This window comes from Clytia hemisphaerica, unplaced genomic scaffold, assembly GCF_902728285.1.
Source record: "Clytia hemisphaerica strain Z4C2 unplaced genomic scaffold, Clytia hemisphaerica genome assembly, whole genome shotgun sequence".
NCBI lineage: Eukaryota > Metazoa > Cnidaria > Hydrozoa > Leptothecata > Clytiidae > Clytia > Clytia hemisphaerica.
The window spans coordinates 22,674-28,673 of NW_027104597.1; positions in this window are offsets into that span (position 1 = coordinate 22,674).

A 6,000-nucleotide genomic window follows, 5' to 3' on the forward strand; every position below is an offset into this window, starting at 1 on the left:
ATCATTTATTATACGGTAAACGTCTCGGACGTAACACAAATACAACAAACGACAACAGTGACAGTTTTGAGTTGTCAGAAAACACGAAGCAAGCAATTGAACACTCTTGGAAACGTTGGAAAACAGAATACTTACTCGAGTTGAGAGAATCACACAAGAAACTTGCACGAAAGAACTCAAGCGAAATGATCAACGAGAATGATATCGTTTTAATCAATGAGGAAAATGTTAAACGTAATGATTGGAGGAAAGGTAGAGTGAGTAAATTGTTACGAGGAAGAGATGGTAAAGTTCGCGGAGCCGAACTCGTCGTTGTAAACAAATACGGTAATGGAATTCTCCGAAGACCTATCAATAAACTATTTCCGTTTGAGTATCATCACTCACGAGTAAGTGATGACAAGAACAATCAAGAAGTGAAAATCAAATTCATCGACGAACGTGACCTCCCCTCGTGCGTGGGAGTGTGATATTTTTATTGTATTATATTGTTTTAGGTCATCGAGACTAATCGAGGCCTATTTAGTGCTTTTGTTAATTTTGTTTAACACAGTCCTCTAAAGAAAGTCATTGAGACAACACGTAAAATATTTCAAAGGTTCTAAAAGAATATGCAAATAGAGTTTTGGTCATATCGTCATATTAAGCTTGTATTGCGAATAGTTAATCTGAGTGATACTGTCATTTTAAACACTCCCTATCATAATACATAACATTTCTCTGACATTTTCTTCATAGAGTGAACTTGTTGCCTGATGGATTGAGAAGTTACTACCGAAATACCTAAGATTTGAACAAGATTACAAATCAGACGTCAAGGGTGGAATCAAGGATTTAGATGTAGACTTCTTCCTCAAGCTTCAAGATTGTGATTGGACTGAGTAGCCTCCCGAAAAAGACTTGTGGTGTAGCGTGGTCGAATTTTTTCCAAGAAACCTACACTTGATACATGAGACATTTTCTGGGAACAAAGAATGTACCTTAGCCACGTATGGTTGTGTTTTTCGACGAACTTTATATTTCAATTGATTTTCTGAAAATTAGAAATATGTATACAATCTCATCAACAGCCATGACATAAATTTGTAATTAAAACACCGAATACGAGCGACAAGCAATAACTGCCCTTCATTATGCAAAAGATGGGTATTTTAACAGGCCTCTTGGATGTTAAGGCGAGCAATATGTAATACCTCTGTGTCACGGACCCGGTGGGATTCCACCTCACTGGAATGTTTGGCTAGAATTTCGTCCACAGTGGCAGAAATACCCTGCATTCAGTCCCACTGGGAAAATAATTGGCTTTCTTGTTATCCCCGTTTAAAATTCAATGGAGACAGGGGTGTTATATGAATGTTAAGGATTTTTAAACTATTTTCGAGAAAATCTGATTCTAGAAGGCATGTAGAAGATTTTGACGTGTTTATATTTTCAGTAACAGGCAGAGGTCAAATTCCGGCTATTTTGGGTGCTTCCGTTAGAAAATGATATGCGAGCATATTAAGAATTTACTGAAATCATTGAACGTTCGGATACTCAACGCTACATTCAAAATTCCGAGAAATACTGTATTATTGACAAATCTTTTCCATGCGTTCATATAGCAACCCTTCAGATTTTCCGAGAAACGTCTTCATCTCTTTCATTTCGTTCATCATCTGCGTTCATCTAACGCTTATAAATCATCATAAAAAGTCACATTGATATTTTCCAAGAAACTTGCAATTCATTCACTCCATTGTTAATAGTGCATCAGTTGGGTGAATATAAGCTTTCACTTCAACATTCGTAAAATTCTGTCGCCTGAGTTGACTCATCAAAATCCGAGGTTATGCACGCATAAGCTGTGATACTGATATACCAATTTTTCCCACATTATTATCTTTACTTTATTCGACCAAAATTTGAACCGAAAGGACTAAATGCTTCCGATTAGCCCTTCTTAGAAGTACTAAAGCCCCGAAGCGGCTAGAGTAGAGATCTTTAACCTTTCTCCTCAAGCAAGAATAAGAAGTGTAGAACCTTAATTTAATATATGCCATTCAGAATATGACTAGTTAAATCTAGCATTTTCTTTGTTTACCACATATTTTTCAAAATCTGGTAATGGATTTTACCCTCATTCTGGCGATTGTGTTAAAACCACGCAGGCCGCGCGTTCTCGATGCGAAATATAGTGGCTTCATTTCTATGAAGTTAAATCGCCGCCAAAATTCGATCCTTCGAGTCGTCCCGTCGTACTAGAAGTCGTCCCGTCGCACTACTAGAAGGCCACAGGTCGCATTAGAATTTCGTAAGTCGGAATCTTTTGGAAGTCGAGTCGTTGCCTATCAGAAGTTGCCTCGTCGCAAATTTCGGCAGTCGACTCATCCCAAAGAGTTGGACTATTCCGAAAAAAAACTTAAGTTACCACCACCAGGGGCGCGGGTGAAGAAGCAAGGCGGTGAGGGAGGCGCCAGAATTCGTGTTAATTCGTGAGACTTTACACGGATTTGTTTAGAGCACTCGAAAAACAAAACAATAATCTTGACTAGGTCACAGTGTGGATGTAAACCACACTGAAACGACCGCCTTCCATCACGCATCACGCTCGCGAGAGAGCGCGCGCACATTATTAACGCCTACATGTTATCTCCAGTACATTTTAGATTATTAATTGAAAACAGATTACAAGATAGTCATTTTTCATGTCTCGATTATTCAATTCCGAATAAAAGACATTCAGGAAAAAAAAGAGAGAAAAACCTGGGTAATCTTGTTAAAAAAGCCGAAAGTAAATGGTAGACAAAGTAATGAGCCAAGGCAAAACGAGATTAGCGTACCACTATGAAAGAAACCGCCTCCGGCGGTCGATGAGTCGATGATCGAAGTGGAATTTTTCAGGTGTGAGTGGTTGTGCTTTTTCTTCTCATTATTTTTTAAGAAATCAAATGAAGGTTGGCAATGCTTCAATAAATTTTGTGTAAGATTTATGATCCATTCATTTTTATTTACATGGTTGATTGTCTTCAGTTGGTAGTTTTTTTCTCTATGTTTTATGATGGCATGCCATGGGGGCATGGGCAGGACAGGATCAGGAGCAGGAGGAGGGGAGGCTAGCTCTAATTATTAGGGAGTGGTCATAAAGTATCTATTAGAGGGGGGTGGAGGATTTTTCCAAAAGTCAGAAAAAAATTTTGCAACCCCTAGACATGTCCAAAATTTTTTTCGAACCTAAGTACAGTAAGTGAAAATACAGTCCCATCCATCATGTTTTGACCAATCGTCCCAAAAGTTTAGAGCAGTTGAAGGTATAAAGTGACTGCAAAAAAAGAATGACAGGTAAGACAGAAAAAAACAAACAAAACCAAACAAAAACAACCCAGGGACTATAACACGACCTTGCAGTCACGCCAGGCAGTACATCAATATGCCAAAAACATTTTGTTCAAACAGGTTCAAAAACATTTTGTTCAAACAGGTTCGGAAAAAACTCCTTGTCTATTGATCATTCCGACATTGACTTTTTATTTCTGCCTATCTTCTCTGATGCTTCTTTCTGACCCCCTGGTGACTTTTCTAACTGATTTACTATGTTTTTTGACTATTCTAAAGTGTTTTAACTTACCTTGAAATATCGACCCGACCGGGGTTCAAACCCACCAAATGAAAGAGATTCTGATCAGAAACCCAGCGCGCTATCCGTTGAGCCACACTCGCACAGCAGAGCACAAAATTTGGAAATACTTATAGAATGTCAAAAAAGACGGGGGTAATGTTATTATAATATGAGTAAAATTGCCCCCTTTTTAACAGTCCATCACAAACTGCCATATAAACAAAACTCAACATTCTCACAAAGGTTGTCTTTTTGATTTCCCAAATTTCGTCGTAAGCGTTCACTTTCACAATAATTTATGTAATTGCAATTTCGGTCAGTCCACAGTCGGGTTCAACATATACGCGTGTTTTTATTCACGTGACCGAAGTGCCTACTAAAACAATCCGGGGGTAAATGGCGAGGCAACACAGCAGATTAATCGTAAAGTAAAGAAATATCTTTTGGCATTGACAATCAAATATAAAATAGTACATTATATTTCCTTTAATTCTAAAATCAAAAATTCATTTTGCATTCATTCGCGAAAAAAGAAAATAATAATAATGAATTAATATTACATACTAAGACGCCCCTGTCTTTTACTCTGGTCTAATTTCCGATCTCGGAACGTGAAAAACGCCCTCCACCCAATATCTCCCTAATCAGCTTAAATTCACTTTAATTGTCCTTTGACTTTCAAAAAATAGTATTTAAAAATTATGAATTTATAATAATTACAAAATACAAAAAGTTTGATACTTCATTAGTGAAATATTCAATAAATTCCTAGTTTCAATTTTTAGTGGGCGTTTTTGACGCAATTTTGCGTCACACAAACTTTCTCGGCTGTTCGTAATAATTATGCATTGCCAAATTTGGTTCTCCATTGTCAAGACAGGATCGATGGTGACGTCACCTAAGCATAAAAAAGAAAGGATTCTGTCAGGTTTATGCATATATTAATTTGCGAGATATTCTATTCGCCGCGCAAGCGCATTTTTCGTAGACTAGTCGGAATACTTTCTTTTACTAGCGGGATTATTGAAGGTAACTTTTCATCTTCGTTTTTTTTCAAATGAAGCACAACCGAAAAATAATGAAACTTCAAAAAGTTGCGTATTTCCAGTGAGTAAACGATTCTGTCAATTAACAAAATTGATGATGATGATTTTTTTTCGGTCAGGTAAATGTCTCGTATTGGGGGTTCTAGTCTTGACCCCTAAAAGCCTACGCGAAATTGAAGCGTTTGGGTAAACGAGACAAAACTCCAAAAAAGCTGGTGTTTTGAAGCGCTTCCCGTGCGATCGAAATATCGCTGTTTGTGACGGACTGTTTAACCTGACTGAAATTCGAGCCGTTACTAGCAACCCTGCGGGGCCCAAGGCGCCAAGTATGCACCTGGCACAGTGACAAGCCGGTACTAGCAACCATGACCTAAGCAATTTATTCCAAACAACAAAACCCCGGAAAATTTAAAATGTCGGAATGATCAATATACAAGAGTTTTTCCAATAGGTTCAAACCACCTTCACTTCACTTTTATAGGATGAACCATATTCATGTCGCTTTCAGCCTTGCACTCCATCACAGAGCCTATTTGAGATATTTTACTAACTAGCTAGCCCAGAGAAAAATTTTAAACCTTTATTATTTGAATACATGCCTTTTTTAAATACTCAAATATAAAATAAATTAAAAGATTTTAACTTGGTCATTTAGTCAAAAAAGTCATTAAAATTGATTAGCCTCTGCGATGGAGTGCAAGGCTGAAAGCCACATGAATATGGTTCATCCTATAAAAGGAAGTTACAGAATTAGGAGGGGGGCAGGGTCAGTCGAAATTTCAAAATCATTTTCAAAATGTCAAACCAAGTTTAATGAAAAGCCGGCTTATTCTCAAAAAAAAAATGAAAGGTCACTTATCTTTCAACTTTTAGTAGTTTTTCAGATATTCCATTTTGAAGTTCTATTTTTTTGAAGATTCCTGTTCAAAAACCTCCTGCCATCTTGTAACATGTCCACGGCACTGAAAACAAAAGTGTTTTACAAAAAAATCTGCGCTGGAAGTTTGGGGCGAGAGTGTTTTTCTGTAGTGCGAAGCCATAGAGACGGGGGTCACTATACCATTAAATTCCCTCACAATGAACAGATATAGATACACAAAAAATAATTGGACAGTATGAAAGAGGAAGGTCTAAGCTCTTTGTACTGTAGCCTGGATATCCAAGCTCAAAATTTTAGAAAAAATAAGTTTTACCTCAGCCAGACAAAGTTCTAAAATTATAGAGCTTGGTTCACCTAGAAATCAGGTGAACCCCTGTTGACAGATTTTCCTGCATGAATCCCATGGCTGCAAATAAATATATGCACATAATGACATGCATAATTTCAAGATGGTACTCCAGTAGTGATAAATCAAT